General features: G+C 35.7%; 1 protein-coding gene across 2 annotated transcripts in view; it reads left to right on the top strand.

Annotated features, from left to right (window-relative positions):
* The first annotated feature begins 991 nt into the window (after positions 1–991).
* Positions 992–21,015, top strand: part of fam49ba (family with sequence similarity 49 member Ba) — a 65,187-nt gene continuing 45,163 nt past the window's right edge. Inside the window, exon 1 of one of the 2 annotated variants that reach the window (XM_022678006.2) lies at positions 992–1,306. The gene's annotated coding sequence lies outside the window, so the exon portion shown is untranslated. The remainder of the gene's footprint in view (positions 1,307–21,015) is intronic. The other variant, XM_022678007.2, reaches the window with a different exon arrangement.

Below are 21,015 nucleotides of genomic sequence, written 5' to 3'. Positions count from 1 at the left end.
TGTGAATGATGCATGAATCAAGCTGCATTCAAGATTATCCTGGAAGAAAACTTGCCTTCTTCTGCTCTGGCAATGTTCCCCAACCCAACTTCCCCAGCAGGACAATGCTCAATTTCACACAGTTAGATCAATTAAGGTGTGGATGAAGAACCATCAAATCAAGACAGTGTCATTCAAACCCAATTGAAAACCTCTGGAATATAATCAAGAGGAAGATAGATGGTCACAAGCCATCAAACCAAACTGAACTGCTTGGATTTTTGTGCCAGGAGTGGCATAAGGTCACCCAAAAGCAGAATGTAAGACTGGTGGAGGACAACATGCCAAGACACATGAAAGCTGTGATATAAAAAAAATAAATAAAAACTTGGTTATTCTACCAAATATTGATTCTGAACTCTTAGTATTGCTGTTGTTGTTTCAGAATGAACATTGTCTCTAGCCAATGAAAAACAAGTATCTCCAAAACAGCCACTTTACAGGAGAGAGAAAAAACATTCTAAACTTTCAATGGAAGTCAATGTAAAATTGTTTATTTCAGGTCATTTTAAAGTATTTATTTTGGTCTGTTCATAAAGTGTGGCACAGTGTAAGGGACAGTTTGGGGGTTCAAATTATGTAGTAAACTAAAAATCAACAAAAATGGAGATACCTGTTTTTCATTGGGCAGCAACGATATGAACTTGTTTTCTTTGCATTATTTGAGGTATTTTTCGTTAATTTGACCATTTCTCATTTTCTGCAAATAAATTCTCTAAATTACTATTTTTATTTGGAATTTGGGAGAAATGTTGTATGTGGTTTATAGAATAAAACAACAATGTTCATTTTATTCAAACATATATCTATAAATAGCAAAAATAGAGAAACTGATTCAGAAACTGAAGTGGTCTAATAATCTTTTCAGAGCTGTATGTAATCGTATGTCAATCGTTGAACCTGTTGAAACCTGTTGGCGGTTCAAAAGAGTCGACTCAGAGAAGTGAATCAGACTGTTTTCGGCGCGCTGCTGCTGCTGGTGGAGGGAGCTGCGTATGCTAATTCTCTTCACTTCCCCTCTCTAAATCAATGCCTTTTATAGTTAGGAGTGTGTGTTTGTGTGTGTGAGAGACTGACACGAGCGGCAGCGCTGCGCTTCTCATCCGACAACCCGGAAAATGGAGACACACGGCTGCGCTGCACAATGAGCCGCTGAGCTGAACCGAGCCGAGCCGAGCCGCCACTGCTGCAGCTGCTGGTGTTTTATAGCTGGTTTACCGTAGCGACCTGACCTCGCCTGTGGACTCGATTACCGGCTGTGTTTGGGGTGAGTGTGATTAAATCGGGCTCAGGGCTTTCTCCGGGTTAGAGTCAGGTGAGCGGGGAGGGGGTACGAGAGGAGGAGGCTCTGTGTATACTAAAAAGCAGGAGAAAGAGTGATAAAGTGTGATAGAGAGTGCTCTCAGGTGAGGAGAGGAGAGGATAGGTAGGTATTTAGTTAGTTAGCTGGGTTAGCTAGCGCTAAATTAGCTACACTAGCTAGTTAGGTAACCTAGGTAACCAGTTAAGCTAGCTTAGCTTTATTTATTTAACGTTACATGCAGCGGTTAATTACTAGCCCACCTAGCTTATGTATTAGTTTATTTACAGTTTATAGAAGTAGTTACCCGATTTAAATAGTTAAAAACGCCAACAAGTGCAGAACTTTTCATTTTATCACTCTTATTTACTTTTTAATTACATTAAAAAATAAGTTTCTAGTGCTTCAGGTTAAATTATAGCCTGGGTTTGCTAACTCTAATGCTGTTAAATTAAGTTACCCGCCTTCTTACCCGCCTTCTTCCCCCTGTCGAATTAATATCAAGCTGATATGAATGCTTCTGGTTAAGCACAGAGTCAATGTAGATAAGTTACATTAAAACAGATACAATTAAATAATAATAAATATAGCTCTTAATGTGAAAACATAATGTTCATACAGCTGGCTCCAGTATGCTCTCAGAAACACAATAGTTAACGTAGTTAGCTAAGCAATAATTCAAAAATGGGTTCAAACTTCCTCTCTCTTTCTGTGTGTGTGTGTATGTGTGTGTGTGTGTGTGTGTGAAGGCAGACCATGCCACTTCCTGATTTTGTTTATACAAAATAGAGCGAACTTAGAGCATTTCTGACACCAGCAAGTTCCCTTATTTTTAGTCTTTATTTTGCAGCAAAGCAAACGGTGTGTATTACTTGTGAAACTCAATTAATCTAGCTAACTGCTGAAGCTGTTCTGTGTTCTGTTTATGAATTGTCTAGCTAAAAAAAGCAGACTCCTATCGCTATAATTAATCCTGTAGTCCTGTGCTTTATATTTTATTATTAGGGTTTCTATCATTGCTCTGGTCTGCTGCATTAAAACAGCACTGAACGCAACAAAGTCATTTGATAAGGAGAAATAATAACGCATGGCTTGTTCTGATCTGTCTGAAGTGTTAAAATTCCACACAATTAAAGGTATATCTCATTTTTAAGTATTAAGGTTCCCTTAAGTAATATCTTAAGTGTTTCATTAACTCCTGTAAACAGTCATTTAGAAATATATAATCTCCCTTTAACTCCCTAAAAACCAATTACTTATATATTTGAATGAGTTTTTTAGATGAATGAGCTAACTTATACAGCCTACAGTAGGGGTGGGCGATATGGCTCTAAAATAATATCACGATATTTCATGGTATTTTTGCGATAATGATATACTTGGCGATATAGGAAAACAGAAAAATATATATATAATTAAATAATAATTAATTTCAGGAATATAGTATAAGAGTATAGCAGCATAATCATTATGTGGCAAAATATATATAAATATAGCATAAAATAATATAATGCTGCAAAAAATATTGCAGAATATTTAGTGCATGCATATAAACTACAAACTAAAACAATTATACAATAAATACACCTAAAGCTTTACAGTAAATAACAGACTACTTTTAAGACAGAACAGCCCTGTATCACAAGATGGATTTTTAATATCATGATATTTCTGTGTCACGATATATTGTATACAATATAATATTGCCCACCCCTAGCCTACAGTTATTAGTTCATCAAGCAGGAGTGTTCAGGTATGTTCATTTCATATGTTCATATGTTCATATGTTCATTTCAGTTGAAAAATGAAAAATATATCAGAGATATCACTGTTTTCATATGCTTGTTCAGGTTTTTTTTTTTTTTTTAGATTCTTTCTACTCACTTTTTAATACATAATCCATTATAATGCGGTTCTCAAAACCCGATAAATCTATCAACAAAATCTAATTAGCATCATTGGCTCTCTAACAGTAAACAGTTATTTTGGTAGATTAGTCGGTATCATGGTTACAGTTGCAGTAAAATCAGAGTTACTGCCGTAAGTTTGTAAATTTGTTTCCCTTAGTTAAGTGAACCGTCTGAGAGATTTTATGCAACACATTTAAGTCATTGTCTCAGGAAAGGGAAAATCTTTTCTTAAGATTTATACTTAAGGGAAAACCTCTAGGTGCACTACACATTTATTGGTTTGGAATGACTAGGTGTGTGCTTAAGCAAGCTTACAGATTGGATGTTGATCTACAAATGTCAAATGTGGACATAGAGCATAAATGTGTTGATTTTATTGAGTAAGTGCTTGAGCTTGGTGTTGGGCCCAATGCACTTGTCTGCTGTTATGTCATATTAGGGATGTACGTTAAAATGTACAAAATTTACCGTGTGAGGGTGATGTTTTGTTGTTCAGCAGTGTATCCAACTTTTGCCTGAAGTTAATGATCCAACATATCACATTATTAGTGCAATCTGTGCATCAATGTTAGGAGTATAATAAATGGTGTTAGGTAAATATAATACATACTCTGGTACCTATTGTTATTCTTTTTATTAAGCAGAAAAAATAAATAAAAATGTATATTGACATTGCACATCCTGCACGTGTGTATTCCAATATTGATGCTAGAACGATATATTGTGCAGCTCTGTGTCATACATATTTGACCAACAGTGGACTTGCAGAGGAAACCTGGGTCTGAATATTGTAGCCATGTTTAGATTTGGTCTGATGATAACTGTTTTGTTGGGGCAATACATTGTTACAAAAATAATTAATAAATGATAATATTGTCAAGTTTATGCTTGTGAAATAAGGATTATGATAATTATTATAACAAGAGCATATACAAAACCCTGTTCAAATTAATTTTTAATGTTAAAACTTTAACTTTAAAATTAATACTAGTAGGTTAGGGGACTAATAGTTAATATTTTTTGTAGTTAATTTGAAGGTTTTTACATATTTTAAAATGCTGTTCATTTATTTTTTTACTGTATTTTAGTGACTGTGTTTCTCTTTCTTTGTGCTGTCAAATTTTTATATACACTGTTTACAGAAAGAATCAGTAATAACTAGGGTGTGCCATATCGTATCAATAATATCACCAACATTTTTGAATATTGTGAACGATATTATACCCTGAAATATCGTCCCATATCACCCACCCCTAATTATCACATCAGGGTACTACTGTTTTTAGCAAAACATAAATTCACACTGTTCTCATTTCCCATTATATATCTATTAGAGACAGATTATATCTGTCCAGTATCATTTATTTTACTTTGATACTGGCTATATGGAGATATTTTTAATATCTTAGTTAGGGGTGTGCCATATCATGTCAAATGCAGTAGTAAAATTTAATTTTCATTTTGTTGCAGTAGTGTATTCTTAAATCAGACAGCTGAATGGAATGGTTTTGTAATTGTTATATTGTCACTTTTTGTTGCCAGTTCAAGGTGATGACGTAGTGATTTTGACAGTATATATATGAATGGACCAATAGCAGTGCTCCGAAATGTTGCTTTTTTTTTTTTTTTTTTTTCAACACAAGGTTCTTGTGACAATGGCTTTATATTCATGCTCTCTATGTAAAAAAAAAGAACAGTTGATGAGAATATCGTCTATATCTGAATATATCTATATTTTCCGCCTGGAGGGTTGGCGCTTCACTTTATCTCTGTCTGCCACCTCTTAGTGTTTGATTGCTGTCAGATGGCAGCTGCTGATAAGATGTCACCACATAAGACAATGCGTGCGCTTCTTCATAGAATGACTGTCAGTGCATGGCTTGGCTCTCACACTAGCTCTACATGAGTGTGAACAGTAAGCAACGGTAGGCAATGATCATGGTAAAGCATAAGAATCTGAGCCACTTTGACCCTGTTTACATCTGAGCTGTTTTGAGAATCAGAATTAAATGGAGCATATCTCCATTTGAAATGCTGTGTAGTCCAAGATAAGGCTTAATCCATGTTTGAGAAACTGCTCCTTTGTATTAAGCAAAAAAGCAAAAAGGTTTTTAAAAATGTAATTTGACATTGCACAGAAAATTGCACGTCCTGCAATCTGACTATTACATGTGTGAATTGTGATCTTGTTGCAGAAATAATATATTGTGCTGCCCTAATCTGGATACCCTGATCTTGTATCTGGAAGAGGACAAGATACCTTCAAATGCAGGTGTAAACAGTCATTTGAGACACTTTATAGCAGTGAAAACACATCTGTCTCACCGAGATGCATTCAAATTATTATTTTTTTTTCAGTATAATATGCTGAAGCTGTAGCATTCCTATAAGGCCTGTAAAACTACAGTTTTCAACTCAGCAACCATTCGTAGTACAGCACAGGAAGAAGCTTAACGGACTAACAAGTGGCTGCTGTGTAAAGAGCGTGTGAGGATTTGCGTATTCTCTTCCACACAGCAATCAGATTGTAGTCCAAATAACCGCACACACTTTTGCTACCTAGTGTAATGCAGTCTTATTAGGATACAATCCAGATTCTAGTTGCATGAAGTGACCAGGTGTAAACAGGGTCTCTGATAAGAACCAGATTGTGATGGGTAGACGATTGGGTCAGAATATCAGGCAGGTCTTGTGGGTTGTTATCACTCAGCAGTGGTCAGTAGTATCTAGGGCTTCTGTTATAGTCAACTAATCTGACAATTAGTTAATTAGTCAACAACTTTTTTTTGCTCTCCTCTTAATCACTGCATGCTGTGAGCACAGCTCCTGTTCCAATGCATGTTTTACCTTACCTGCTTAAGCCTGCACACCTGTCAATATCACCTTATTGTGACTAGGGTGCTGTTCAAATTCTTTTTATCAAATAGCAAAAAAAGAATATAAATGGAACAAAAATATATATATACTTTTTGTATATTGAAAAGTAATAAATTACAAAAGACAGCAAAAAAAATATATAACTAAAATTTTAAGGGCACATATTTTACAACTATAAATAAAAGTGCAAATTGTAGCTTAAATTGTCTGATTCCAGTAAATCTCTTTATCAAATGAAGATCCTTTTAATAATCCCCTTAAATCATTAATTTAATACATATGTATACTTCTTTAGCTTAAATTAATAGTTAATTAATTATTAATTAATAAAGGGGAGCAGAAGTAGCACTCAGTATGTACCATTCAACATGAAGAAATGGAATAAATCCATCTGTGAATGCCTCCAACAACATACTGTTCCTCGTTAAATAAACACATTTTTTGTACATTGGTAAAATCACGTAAATATACCACATGGTATATTTGTTGTGCCCTTAATTTTACAATTTAGACTGTGGGGAGTTATGTTTTTGGCTTCTGGAAGCTAGTCTTTTGGACATATTCATTCAGATGAAACTTGAAAATGAAACTTCTTAACTTAAGCAAATGTATCTGTGTTAACTGAGGAAGTCCGCTGGACCTCCTCCATTGCATTCCTGTATACCTTGTGTAGTGTACGAATGAATAGTCAACACTGATCTTTGGAGTCGACAGATTATATAGTATCATAATAGACATTATCGATTGTGTCAACTAATCACTGCAGCTCCAGTAGTTGCTGCCAAGCATTCTCAAAAGAAGTGTATCTAAAGAAACAGTGACAGGGTTATGGATGCCCAGCACTTATTGGTGCAAATGAGGAGCAAAGGCCAGCCCCGCTCGTCTAACTGCACAGAAGAGCTACTGAATCACAAACTGCTGAAGAAATAAAGGTCGTCTTGGTCTTTTGGAGTTAATTTCTCTACAGGTTAGGTCTCTTTTGGTGACTGTATGAGAATGTGAGAATATAAATAGTGTATCTTCATGTGTTTTATGTTTGCACAGCCCCAGCAGGAGATTTATTAGTGGGAAAGTGAGGAACACTGTTTTTACGAGGCGGCGTCTGAGATGTTGGGTGAAGTCTGTGATGGGTTGGTACTTGTTTTACAGCAGAAAGTGTGAGCTGTGTGTGTTTTCATTGCTGTGAAGTAGGGTTTCTGGCCTAGCACCCAACATATCCTGAAGACGTGTGTGAAATGAATGCCTACAGAAGTCCGCTTAGTATGTGCTGTAATACACATACACAATTTATTTATTTAATGATTTATTCTTAAACGTTTCCTCTCATAACAAAAACACAGACTCTGAAATAGTTTTTGGATAGTAAGTACAGAAAAGTACAGAAAGAAAACATATTGAACGTTAATATTATATGGATTGTCTTCATGGATGAACATTAATACTATTGCATGTAGGCCTGTCATGATAACTCTTTGTGCTTGGATGATATATTGTCAATTGCAATACATGATCTTGTCATTTTAAGACCAAGACACTTTCTCATTCAATGTTTTTTTTCTTCATACAAAAAAAAGTACTGAGGTCATCCAGACTTCCTTTCCTCAGGCAGTCCCGATGGGTGCCAGTTTCATCATAATGTTTTGATGGTCTTTATGATAAAACTTGAGGATACTTTCAAAGTCCTTTCATTTATTTTGGCGTCACTGATCTTCATTCTTAAAGTAATTTTTTTCTTACTCAGTTGACTGTTTCTTGCCGTATCAGAATTAGAACATTATTTAAATAGGGCAGTTTACTGTGTACCAACTATACCTCTTCACAACTTAACAACTGATGCTCTCAAACACTTTAAGAGGACGAGTTCAGCACAACTGTTAACTGAAAGTCATTCAAGGTGACTCTACCTCATGAAGGTGACTGAGAAATCTAGCCAAGATGTGCAAAACTGTCATCTAATCAAAAGATGCTACTTTAAAGAATCTTAAAAACAAAACATATTCTTGTTTAGTTTAACACTTTTGTGGTTACTTAATAATTCCATATGTTTTTTTCTTCATAGTTTGGATGACTTTAGTATTAAAAATATTGAAAAACACTGAATTTAAGGTGGGTCCAAACTTTAATAATATAATTTTGGAGTTGAATTCCCAGGGCTTCTTATGGCATGATTAGTGCTGGGTATTGAAATTCGATACCAAAAAGGCACCGACTTAAATGTCTCAGTACTACAGAGTCAAAAAAAAAAAATTGCCTGTTTTTGATACTTTGCATAAAACACGCATAGATACTCCAAACCCTGAGAGCGTGCCCAGCGCAGTAAAAACAGCCGCTAGGGGTGGGTATTGTCGCTGATTTGTGTATAAGGTTCAGAAACCCGGTCAGGTCTTACTTTAAATAAAGTACAGGTGAAAACAACACTGGAAAACCACTATAAACATTTTTTTTAACATAAATTTACTAGTTTGTTAAACAGGCAGCATTGAGTGGAAATACAGAAGAAAATTACTTACAAATTTACTGAAACTCCTCACCGTGCCGACTCCTTTGCTCCAGCAAAGTGCTCGCAATGATGATCTCGTGAGATAAATGGGAAAATGGGCTATTTCTAAAGATCAATTTGGGTCATATGAATCGATATCTGATCATTCAAATGAAGATTTTTTTAAACACACCCTTAACAACTGCCACATCATCCTGGTGTACACAAGCAGAGAGCGTGCACAGAAATGCTAACTGTTCACACACCACCGCTGTGCTGAAATGTCTGAGAATTAAATTACTCATGTTGGCTGTTAAATAAATCCATTATGTGAGAATAATTATCACTTTTTGTATTTTTTGGTTGCAATTAAGAAAAAAGTGTTGTGGTATCTGTATCAAATTCGAGGTACCGTATTGTATAGGAAATTTTAAAATGATACCCTAAACATGACATGATACATTGTCCACGATAACATATATTCTGATTGCAACTCATTTAAGTGTGGTTTTATTCTAAAATTGTAAAATAGCCATAAACTGCCATAAACTAGAAAAGTTTATACAACGCTAGGGGTGGGCAATATTATATCGTATACAATATATCGTGACACAGAAATATCATGGTATTAAAAATCCATATCGTGATGATGGAGATGTTCTGTCTTAAAAGTAGTCTGTTATTTACTGTGAAGCTTTAAGTGAATGTATTGTTTAATTGTTTTAGTTTGCAGTTTATATGCATGCACTAAATATTCTGCAATATTTTTTGCTGCATTGTATTATTTTATGCCGTATTATTTATTTTTGCCACATTATGATTATGCTGTTATACTCTTATACTATATTCCTGAAATTAATTAATTATTTTTCTGTTTTCCTATATCGCTAAATTATATTGTTATATTATATAATATAATATATAATGTTAAATTATATATATATCATGATATTATTTTAGAGCCATATCGCCCACCCCTATACAACGCTACACTAAAATCTCTTCAAACTGTTTAACGTTAACTTGCGGAAAAAATATGTTAAAATGAAAATATAATAATGCAAAAAAATCAAATAGATATTTTTAGCCATGTAATGTATCGTTCACAGAACTTATAGATATATCCCAATATCGATATTTTGTCACACCCCTAATATATATTTAAGTATTATAATTTTAAATAAAACATAAGTACAAAGAAAATTACACTGCTGTTTTTAAAAACTGCAGATAAGGAAAGATAACCAAGCTAACCAGCTGACTTAAATGGACCAACCTCACACTAGGACTGATGTGAGGAGGAAATGCTATCAACCCACAAACAACCCCTGAGAAACAAAGGCTTCTGCTTGAGCTTTCTCTGACTGCTGATGACGAGCAGCATGAGCTAAGATTGGAACCATCGATCCCTAGGTCAAAGTGACAGTACCTCTAGTAGCTGCATGTATCAGTCTTTTGACTTTTAAATGCAGTAAAACTATTTTAATTCCTCTTGAATGATGTGTGCAAAATGACTGCATACAATATATTGTATTGTTTTTGTAAGCAATACATTATCTATACGTGGCATGCCCTAATTTGACGTACTAATTTGAGTTACTGCTTCATTACTCCACGTGGTGGCGCTAATCAAATAAATAGTGTAAACCTGCGGTGAAGAATATTGGTTACCAGTTTCACAGAATTTGACATCGATTAGGGCTGCAACGATTAGTTGATAAAATAGAAAATGTGGATTTTTCTAAAATTGTCAACTACAAATATCATTTTTAACTAATCATTATTTGTAATAGTTCTGCATTACACAAAGTGCTGGGGACAGAAGACAAATACAAGATGGGTAAATGTTTGACTCACACAGATTACACTCAGTTTGTCTCCAGAAATGCACAAACACAACAGATTACATATTTACTCACTAAAAAATCAATACTTTCCATGTTTAAACAGCACCTAGACATTTAAATACCTTTTAAATCTCATGATCAGCTGTTTCTGATGTTTTTAGAGATGGAGGACATGGCAGAAATAATCATTGACCAATCGGAAAAATAAGAAGCAGATAAGTCGACCACCAAAATAATCATTAGTTACAGCGCTAGCACCAATAATTCCTGGTGTTGGCTTTTTAAGAAGTATTTTATCCTTTTCAGTAACACAGATTGCATGAATTATTGTAGAGAATTGTCTTGTGATTTATTAAGTATCACAAGATCAGTGTATAATGGCACTATCATTACCGTGGACAATATATCGTGATTCTCATAGTTTTCTGCCATATTCCGTATTGTTTCCATATTTTCCACACCTACTTGCATGGTAGGAATTTAACTTTGTGTACAGAATATAAATATGAATAAACACAATCAGCAGTATTTTGCCTGTATGTAAACAGAATATACAAAGTATTTCTAACTCTATAGATTAGATGTATCGTGTGTGTGAACAGTTAAAGACTAGATTAATGGGCTCTAGATTAATGCATGTGATACATACCATAATACCAGTATGTGTGTAATGGGTTATGATCGTGTGGCATGCGGAGTGTGCAAGATCTGCAAGTGCGTGAGTGAAGTGCGGAAGAGTCTTGTTCATACAGTACGTCTTACAGTGTGTGGTGTTTGGTATCACTTCCTGTGATTCATAACCTTGTATAATAAATAGTGGTTTCAATCAATTAAAAAGGTGAATCATTTTTAATCACAACAGTTTTCTGTGGTTAATCACAATTAATTATTTTTTCCCTGTTTGAAAAAGTGTTTACAGGCCTGTCACAGTAACTGACTTTTAATGGTCTATATATTGTCCCAGGATTTGTTCTATTGTTAATTTTAATAAGATTTTTTTTGTATGCCATTTAATATAATGGGGTATATTGAGGCTGTTTGAGGCTGTCTCACACCTAAAGACAAGTCACAGACTTTTTACTCACAGATTAAGATTTTACAAAGACTGGGGATCACTAACTTACTAACTAACTGCAGCTAGATTCTTTCTGAAATTATTTCCCATCATGCTTCTGGTAGAGTTTACATACAATACATATTACATATTAAATTACAAATAATGTGTTTATCAATACTGTGATTTATAAGAGACTCACAACTTTTGTCCCCATTAACAGTTTATTTTTGTGCCACACTGTTAGTTCTTGATATTTTTTAATAGAATACATTTTGTGTTCAGCTCTGATTATAAGCTTCTTTTCCCTCCCTTTTTGCCACAACCTTGTATAGCAAAGAATTAGTTTCACTGCTGTACATTTGCCTTTGTTTTAGATAGAATTAATGCATATACGGCCATATAAGGCATATTAACTGTAAAATGTGTTCTTTTTTAAATAGTTTGTAAACAGTCACTTGAAATATATTCTTGCCTCCTCCCATAGCTCTTCTATTGGTTGTTAACATTGTTCACATCACTATTTGCGAGGATTGAGTCGTAAGACTTGCGATAATATTAAACACGGTGGATTTTATCGGAACTCGACTGCAGCTCAACTCTAACCAGACTCTTGTGATTTTATCCAGACTCTGGAAATTTGTCTGCGACTGAGAAATCGCTTGAAAATCGTTAGGTGTAAGGTCCGCATAAGTCAAATAAGTTAAACAGCTGACTTACTGAACATATATTTTAACTCAAAACATTGTGTGCGCAGAGTCCGATTTTTCCTGGGCTTTACACGGTTTTGGGTTATCTTGTGTTTGAACAGAAGTTAAAGATGCACGTGTATCACTTGATTAAAATGTTTGAAAGACTACAGCAGCAGTAAAAATGTAAAATGTGTATGTGTGTGTAGCCTGCTCACCTGTCAGACCGTTTCAGGTAAAATACATTCGCAGTGGACAATATTGAGTAGAGTAAAAATAATAAACATCATGTTCATGTATGGTGTGATGGGTTGAGAACACAGGCCTAATCCTGTACTTTCCATATTTTCCTTATTATACAAATCAGCACTCTTCTACTGCTGCTTTACTGCTGCTATTTACACACGTCTCTCTCTGTTGAAGATTGACAGGTTTCTGATGTGATGGGACACATATGATTGTTGATTGGTCAGTTTAAGACAAAACATAGGGGGAATCCACCAATAACGTCCATATTTTAAAGATAACTTGTAGCTGACATTGCTCTTTAGTTCTTATAATACCGAAAGAGAATATTGGAATTTATGGTTCCCTGAAGGTTCCGGGAACAGTGCAGCCTTTTTAGCCAAAATAGAAAGTTGACGTGACATGAGTGGTTCCCCAAAAACAACCCTTAGATTTGGGGAACTAGATTTTACTGTTTCTGGAACATTCTGTGTTAACTGGGTGGTATTATCAGTTGACTGACATGGACGGCTTATGAAGTTTTGTGTAGCCTTTTAAACTCTGCCTTTCTGTAAAGTTTAACCAAATTAAGGGAAAATTGAGATAATGATATTCTTGGCAATATAGTAAAGCACTGAAAAACAGTAGAAACTAATTTCAGGAATATAAAAACATAAATATGTTTTACTTAGTATAACATTTCCAAATATTGAATTGAAACAAAAAGATCTGTACATTTTTATCTATCTTATAAACATCAGTAATTTATCGAAGTTACACACATCACACAATGTTTAAATTAATAGTAATATAACACAATAAATAATGTAACATAAAATGTATGTAATGTAACAAAAATGTATGAAACTACTGAAGTGCAGAATACACTTTACAAGACACTTGACACTTTACATACAACTCTGGAAAAAATAAGAGAGCACTTAAAAATGATGAGTTTCTTTAATTTTACCAAATTGAAAAAGATGGAGTTAAACTGCTTGCATTTTTGCACCAGGAATGGCATGAAGTTTTTCAAAAGCAGTGTGTAAGACTGGTGGAGGTGAACATGACAAGATGCATGAAAACTGTGATTAAAAAAACAGCGTTATTCCACCAAATATGGATTTCTGATCTCTTAAAACGTCTTTGCATTATTTGAGGTCTGAAAGCTCTGCATTTTTTTTTATTTCAGCCATTTCTCATTTTCTGCAAATAAATGCTCTAAATGACAATAATTTTATCTGGACTGTGGGAGAAATGTTGTTCGTAGTTTATAGAATAAAACAACAATGTTGATTTTCCTCAAACATAAACCTATAAATAGAAACATTTTAATTTAAATTGAAACTGATGTGGTCTCTTAATTTTTTACAGAACTGTACTTGTAAGGCTTCACTGTAAATAATATACTGCTTTACTAATGTAAAATACTGTTATTATACTTACTATTGTACAGATTTTTTAAAAATAATATTCTGATATTATTGTTTGCAATAGAAGAAAAGTGTTGGACCTACAGCTGGTCAGAAGTGTGCTCTGTGAGGATACAGTATGTTGGTCCACTGAAAGAGTTGGAGTTTTGTGAGATTCATGATTTTGATGGACTGACTACTTGTTGAAGTAACTGCAGCAGAGCAGTTTTTGCTTTGAGTCAGTAGTCTGGCTGGAGAGGAAGAAGTCTGGGTTTCGGAAGACGTTGTGTGTTTTTAGCTAGAGTGGTTTCACAACCCTGCTTTCTTTTATGAGCTGCAGTCTGGGTGCAGCTTAATAAACCCGCAAATACAGCGCAGTTTATTAAAGCTCAGAGCCGAACCCGAGAGGCGACGTTTCACAAACCTTTTATACAATGTTCCATTTCCTGTCCCTTTAGCCAGTTCACACACCAAACATTTACAGTTAAATCTCAATTTTTACCACTTTTTGACATGATGTGTATCCTGCAGTTGTTCTTTATTTCATGTCAAATCTTCATGTAAATAGACCAATAGGAATTCTCCTAAATGACTTGCTACAAAATCAGTTTGTTTAACATGAGCACAGTATTCCGCTCATAATCTGATTTCTGTGGTCCTCTTATTTTTCATGTGGTCATGTAAAAAAAAAAAATGTTGTTAATTCGATTAATTACATTACACATCTGATTGAGAGCGTGATTTTAGACCTGTAATCTTTATATACTGTAAGAAGTATAGTTGCTCTGAATTCTTACATTTTTTTTCAGTGTGGGTGTGGACACAAGTGTACAGTGGTTTGCAAAAATATTCATACTTTATTCATACTATTCATACACATTTTGTCACCTTACAACCACAAACTTGTTGATTTGAGATTTTAAGTGATAGAACAAAACAAAGTAGCACAAAAAATGAAACATTGATTTCAAAAATTTAATCACAAAAGTATCATGCAAATGTATTCAGCCCTCTTTAGTCTGGAACCCCTAACTAAAATCCAGAGCAATCAACTGCCTTCAGAAGTCATTTAATTAGTTAATAGAGTTCAACTGTGTGTAAGTTAGTCTCAGTATAAATACAGCTGTTCTGTGAAGGCTTCAGTGGTTTGTTAAAGAACACTAGAAAACAAACATCATCATAAAGACCAAGGGACTCACCAGACAGGTTGTGGAGAAGTTTAAAGCAATGTTAGGTTATAAAACATATCCCACACTTCGAGCATCCCAAAGAGGCACTGTTCAATCTATCATCCAAAAATGTACTGTACTGTAATGTATTCTACACCTGCAAACCTACCAGGTCATGACCATCCACCCAAACTGACAGATCGAGCAAGGAGAGCACTGGTCAGAAAAGCAGCCAAGAAGCAGCCAAGAGGCCCATGGTCACTCTGAAGGAGCTACAGAAATCCACAGCTCAGGCCCACAAGACGACTACACACTGTACACTCCACAAATCTGGCTTTTATACAAGAGTGTCAAGAAGACCAACATTGTTAAAAGAAAGACATAAGCAGTGGCATATGCATTTAGGCCAAAAAGTTAATATTTAGTCTCATCTGACCACAGCTCCTTCTACCACATGTGTCTCATGGCTTATGTCAAGCTGCAAAGCACTTTGTGTGGTAGAAAAGTAACACTGCTCACCATCCCCACTGTTAAACATGATGGTGCTTTTCTTTAGCAGGGACAGGGAAGGTAAATATTTTTTGCACATCTCACTTTTCAGATTTTTATTTGATTAAAAAATAATAAAACTATGTATCATTTTAATTCCACTTCACAATTACGTGCAAATTTGTGTTGGGTCTATTACTTTTCTCAATATCTCAAATCTCAAAAAAAAAAAAAAAACATTTATATTAGTTGTAGTAAGGTGACAAAATGTGAAAAGGGAGTTAGAATATTTTTGCAAGCGACTGTAGAACAGACATTTATCTCCCAGAGTAGACAGCAGTGTGTGATGATGATCGTAACCGGCAACTTCTGGCTAAAATCTTTTAAATCTACATAGAGCAGCTCTGGTAGAAAACACAACCACATTCAGTGCAGGAGACCCCACAGGTCTGTGCAGTGAAAGACATGGGACACTATGCTAGTCTCATGTCCTGTGATATTTGTCATGTGAGTGTGTGTTATTATAATGAAAAGACTCTGTGAAAAAATTAGCAGAGTATTTATTGATCCTGGTCAAAGGAATTTACTTTGAGTTGTCCTTAAAGGACAAGCTTTTCACATGCATTTCTGGACAAGCTGAGAGCTACAGAACAGTCACTGAAAGTGAAAGAATCATGTGGACTGAGACACCAGAGTAATATTACAAGATTACTTGAATATGACTCATGTTAGACAGCATTACACACTATTTTAAAGTGCTTGACTAGTGTTTTGTAATGCAGTTAATGTTCCGAGCCCATGCTAACAATAATAGAGATGCTATTTATTATCTCTTTATTACTGTCAATGGAGCCTCACAATGATTTTATGCTACAATTTTCTGTGATGTTGATTTAGTAGAGGGTAAAGTAGAGGGTTCTTTATTTGTTTTTAAGAATATTCTTATGAGCTACTGTGTTTGTCTTGAGATCCTTGGGTTATTTTTTTTTTTCTTCTTTTTTTTTTTTCTTCAGAGCTTCCTATTAATTTTTTATTCTAGATGTTTTGGCCAGAGATCTGAGTGAAGCAGGCTGTGTGTTCATGTGTTGTAGGTGTGTGTAGAGTAATTAGTGATTGTGTCGGGGAGAGAAAAGCAGAAGTGAGGACAGCAGGACGTGTGCAGTCATGCCGGGGGAAGCGTGTTCTCACAGGCCCCACCGCCGTCCTGTTCCTGCTTGTGGCATTTTTCCACACTGCTCTGCTGCAGCTCAGTGAAGCGGCTGAAGACTGTGCTGGACACTTCCAATTTGAAATAATGTAGAAGTTGGATTTGTCTAGTAGTAGAAATGTACGAAACTGGAGTTTGAGCCTACTGATGTTGGGTTTGTTTTTTTGTTTGTTTTTTTGATTGCTGCAATTCTTTTACTGCTGCAAAAATTGTATTTATGTACATATTGTTAATAATCTTAAAGGTAAACTAAAATCCACTTTTTTTTATCTTTGTGAAATACAATAGGTCTCTCTGAGTTGTATGTGATGCTGTACATGAAATTGTTCCTCCACCTCCATTGTCTGCAGTAGCTAGTAAAAGAAAATATTCAGAAAACTGAGTTGATTAGGAAAAGCACCATGTCTACGTCAACCCGTGAATTAGTATTCATGGCCTGGACCACCTTGGCTTGCATGACAGTTTGTTCCTGTATTATTTGTGCAAATAACACAACAGTGTTATATACTTTATCCAGTAATTCAGAGCTAAGGAACAAATGGTTAGAATTTGTCTATAGAACACCAACAGCACAGTATAATTAAGATGGGTAGGTGTATGTTAAAATCAGTTCTGTTTACGATAGTTATGAAGCTAGCTAGCTATCTTGTGTAAGCAGAGGTGCGTAGTCTGGCTCCAGAAAGTAAAAATCCACTCTGGGGGTTGGTTTCAACTAGACCAGTGCCTGAACTGCACTTAGCAGGGCATTACACATGTTGTAAAGTAACATATGACATTGCAAAGACTATTATCAGTATAAAAATGTCTACATTTTTAAAATGTTTCCAACTGTTGTCTGTCTCGCTACTTCCCAGTGCTGTTAGCCAATCAAAAACTATATGTTTGAATGTATAAATATTTATGAGCAAGAGCTGAAATCCTATTATGCCTGTGCCCTCAAAATAGTTTCTAAACTGATGGCAGAAAATTGAGTACACTCCTATGTGAAAATGGCCAAATAGTGCCCAGATTGTTAATATTTTATGTGGCCACCATTATTTTCCAGCACTACCAGGAAAATAGGGAGTTTACCAGAGCTTTACAGGTTGCTACTGTAATCCTCTTCCACTCCACAATGACGACATCATGGAGTTTGCGGATATTCGAGACTTTGCGCTCTTACAACTTTTGTTTGGGGATGCCCCACAGATGCTCAATAGGGTTTGGGTCTGGTGACAAGCTTGGCCAGTCCATCACCTTTAGTTTCTTCAGCAAGGCAGCAGTCGTTTTGGAGGTGTGTTTGGGTTTGTGATCATGTTGCAATGCTGGCATGGCGATGCCAGTTCTGAGTGGAATCTATCCTGTTAAACCACAGTATGGTCTTAGCCACCGTGCTGCAGCTGAGTTTCAGGGTGTTGGGAATCTGCTTGTAGCCTAGGCCATCTTTATGTAGGGCAACACTTCCTTTTTTCAGATCCTCAGAGAGTTATTTTCCATGAGGTGCCATGTTAAACTTCTAGTGACCAGTATGAGAGAGTGTGAGAGCGAGAACATCACATTTAACACGCCTGAGACCGTGTAATACTGATGAGTCACATATTGGGTAGATATGCTAAGTAAAAGTATTGGGACACCTGATCATTCATCTATCAAGGTTATTAAAAAGAGATTATCCAGTGTTTGTTGGAATAACTACCTCTATTTTTCTGGGATGGTTTTCTATTAGGTTTATCATATAGAATTTTTAAACATTTATCAGCAAGGCCGTTAATAAAATCAGAATGTTGGGTGATCACCACCCCACCCCACCTCATCCCCAAGTCCCAGCACATTAGCCAGCACATTAACTGAGAACCCCTGTCCTAGTGCATGTTCTCCTACAGGCCAGAACATGTTGCATGAGAGATACGAGCACTGGTGGCTAAACATCACTGTAAGCATGGACCTGAATATCTCCAAAATGCCAGCAGACCTTCAGTATCCCAGACAGGGATATTAAGCATATTCTTGGAATATACAACATTTTAAAAGGAAATTTTCCATTTGTACGAAACTGTAGTCCACAACTAGGCTTAATCCCTGTGAAGAAAACTGGGATAAAAAAGAACAATTCTGTTATTTGCTTGAGTTCTTTAAATGACAATGAGTCTAGCTTTAAAGGCACAATATGTATTATAATTCCTGTACAAACTAATAAAATGTTCAGTCTGTATGATCAAGTATTAAGGAAAAATGATAAGTTTAAACACTGGCATCTCTTGACAGCAGTGCTCCAGCCATTATGTTCTTACCTGATTGATGATTCAGACAGAAAATAGGAGATTTGGAGCACTGCACAAAGTCAGCACATCTCAAAGATAATAAAGTTAAGGTCTGGACTCTGTGGTGAACAATCCATGTGTGAAAATGATGATTTCATGCTCCCTGAATTGCTCTTTCACAATTCCAGCCTCATGAATCCTGACATTGTCATCTTGGAATATGGCCTGGCCATCAGGGAAGAAAAAATCCATTGATGGAATACCCTGGTCTATATTCAGTATATTCAGACCCCCACAGGCTTCACTTCAGCTGCCTCTCTTCTTACCCTAATGCTCCATCATCCTGGAACAGGGTAAATCTGGACTCATCAGACCACTTTACATTGTTTTTTTCCAGTAAGTCTCACTGATTAGTGGGTTTCTGAAGACTACACAGCTGTTTAGTCCCACCTCTTTTGAGTTCTGTTCGCATTGTGTGTAGTAAAATGCTCTTACTTTCACTATTAAACTTATCCCTGAGTTTTAGTATTGTTTTTCTACAATTTGATTTGAGAAGTGAGATCTTGCATGGAGCCCCAGTCCAAGAGAGATTAGCTTCTTCCATTTTCCAATAATTGCTTCCACAGTTGATCTTTTTTCACCAAGCTGCTTGGCAGTTGCCCCATTGCTCTTTTCAGCCTTGTGGAGGTCTACAATTTTGTCTCTGGTGTCTTTGGACAGCTCTTTGGTCTTAGCCATGTTAGTAGTTGGAGTCTTACTGATTGTGTGGCGTGGACAGGTGTCTTTATGCAGCTAACGACCTCAAACAGGTGCTTCTGATTTAGAACAATAAGTAGAGTGGAGGTGGACTTTTTAGAGGCAGACGAACAGATCCTTAACAGTTCGTCGATTATTGGCAGGTGTTTAAATACTTATTTGCAGCAGTAACACTAAAATGAATTATTATAAAATCATACATTGTAATTTCCAATGTATTTTTTTTAGATCTTGTCTCCCACAGTAGACATGCACCAAAGATTAAAAAATCAGACCCCTCCATGATTTCTAAGTGGGAGAACTTGCAAAGTCAAAGGGTGTTCAAATACCTATTTTCCTCACTGTATTTGCTTAGTTAAATCCAGGTATTGATGTTTTTGGCCAGGCAGTGTTTTTTAACACAAATTATTTTCTTAATGCATATCATTAACGTTTGTGAATGCAAATGACACCAGTCTTGTAGAATGCCTATACTTCATGTTCTAAGGTGCTGTAATCTTAATTTTTTTTGCATGAAAATCAGTAAAAATCCATCCTGTAATTTTCCACTCTACATATAAAATGAGTAAAAACAGATTCTGTATTGTTTCTACACTGCAGTATTTGTGATCTGATCTGCTGTTTGAATATGACCGAAAGAGCGAAAGCCAAAGAGGTGAAAGTCTTGAAGTCTTATAAAAAGTGCCGACCACTGATTGGCCAAACTGAGTCAGAGTGGTGAAAATGCCGCTGGTAGTTCTGCAGCTGATTGGGCAGGGGGGTGGGGTGTGTGTAAGAAGCTGAAGAAAACCAGAACAACCACCACAGAACCCCAGTCCAAACCAAACACTTACTAAACCACACACACACACACACACATACCACACACACACACACCATCAACCCATCTCAGTGCAGTTACACCAGTCACAGTTACTCAGTCAGGCCATCTCAGAAAACCGTAGCTTCAGGCTGATGATCTGTGCATGCTCCTCAGTACTGTGTGTGTACTGTGGTTATCTTGATTTAGCTGTTTTTCTTAATAATTTGAGGTATTTGCTAGAGTTGTCTTTGGGCTGATTCTTAGGTCTTTGTTGTGTCATCCTGTTTCCTTTTTTTAATCATTCCAGTGGTGTCTTTTTTACATTTTCTAGGTTTTTCTATTCACATTTATCTTTTTTATTTTAACTTCTCACTGTTTAGAAGACATTTTCTAGGTAGTTTTTGGCTACCTTTGTTGGGTTTTTTATAGGCAATTTATTGATCTCTTATAACTATTCTCAAGCTTGTTTTAGGTCTTTCTTTGTTCTTTTTCAGATCTGTCCATGTTAGTTTTTTGATCT

The sequence above is a fragment of the Astyanax mexicanus genome, chromosome 8 (assembly GCF_023375975.1).
Source record: "Astyanax mexicanus isolate ESR-SI-001 chromosome 8, AstMex3_surface, whole genome shotgun sequence".
Classification (NCBI taxonomy): domain Eukaryota; kingdom Metazoa; phylum Chordata; class Actinopteri; order Characiformes; family Acestrorhamphidae; genus Astyanax; species Astyanax mexicanus.
Note: the sequence above shows the minus strand (reverse complement) of the source record. Positions and strands in the feature narration are given on the sequence as shown.